Source organism: Oratosquilla oratoria, chromosome 4, assembly GCF_046742065.1.
Source record: "Oratosquilla oratoria isolate Oo_2021 chromosome 4, ASM4674206v1, whole genome shotgun sequence".
Classification (NCBI taxonomy): Eukaryota; Metazoa; Arthropoda; class Malacostraca; order Stomatopoda; family Squillidae; genus Oratosquilla; species Oratosquilla oratoria.
The window spans coordinates 70,439,740-70,440,677 of NC_134780.1; the positions used below are offsets into that span (position 1 = coordinate 70,439,740).

At 39.6% G+C, this 938-nt stretch overlaps 1 protein-coding gene across 1 annotated transcript in view; it reads right to left on the reverse strand.

The window, feature by feature from the left end:
• MESK2 (misexpression suppressor of KSR 2) overlaps positions 1–41 on the reverse strand; it is a 745,500-nt gene extending 745,459 nt beyond the window's left edge. The window contains exon 1 of the mRNA XM_076184260.1: positions 31–41. The gene's annotated coding sequence lies outside the window, so the exon portion shown is untranslated. The remainder of the gene's footprint in view (positions 1–30) is intronic.
• Between the last annotated feature and the right edge of the window lie 897 nt (positions 42–938).

Here is a 938-nt window from a genome sequence, read left to right on the forward strand (position 1 = left end):
TATCATGAAGGGAAACGTCTCAGGAAATGTTTCACGAAAAGCATCCTCCTTGGCTTGAAACATTGGTAGAAGGGAAAGTAAAGCAACCTAGTTTAAGGCCTACGTATTTGTTCACTGTATAGTTAAAAAACAATGAGAGAAAGATAGGTAGATTAGATAGATAGATAGATAGATAGATAGATAGATAGATAGATAGATAGATAGATAGATAGATAGATAGATAGATAGATAGATAGATAGATAGATAGATGGATAGATAGATAGATAGATAGAGAGAGAGAGAGAGAGAGAGAGAGAGAGAGAGAGAGAGAGAGAGAGAGATTAAGTAAGCGAGAAAAATAGGGAAGGGAGAGGTGAAGGGAGGGTGAGAGAGCTACAGAGAGAAAGTACAGCAAAATATTAATATTTGTTGAACATTCAACAATAGATGAAACAGTGTAAAAATGCTAATAAAGGTACAGAGAAAGCCTGATACGCTACTCCAAAATTCCATTTAAGACTTAATCGAAGAGGGAAAGTTTAATAGCTTACAGGTCCGATGGGATGTGTACAATGTATCGTTATGTAGACAGTGGTGCGGTTCAACACAGGAGGGAGTTCAAACAGCAAAATAGCAAACAAATGTAGAGTGTTGTTCAAAGTACTTGGTGGCGTGGTGGAGAGGGGAAAAGGTAGTAATTTAAAGAGGCTGTTAGGGGTATATTTGTTAGGAGGTAGGTTGCTGTAATAGGGTTGTGAGGTATTATGTAATGGGAGATTTGAATAAGTTGGTGCTCGACCAAAATAGTGCCAACAGAATTAGACCTAAGTCTCTTTTGTCCAAGTTTCTACTTGAGGTGAATCTTTATGAAGCATTTCCGTTTGTTAACAAGGCCATGAAAAATGGTCGCCGAAGGGTAAAACGGGCGGGGGGCGGGGTGGGGGGGGGAGGAGGAGGT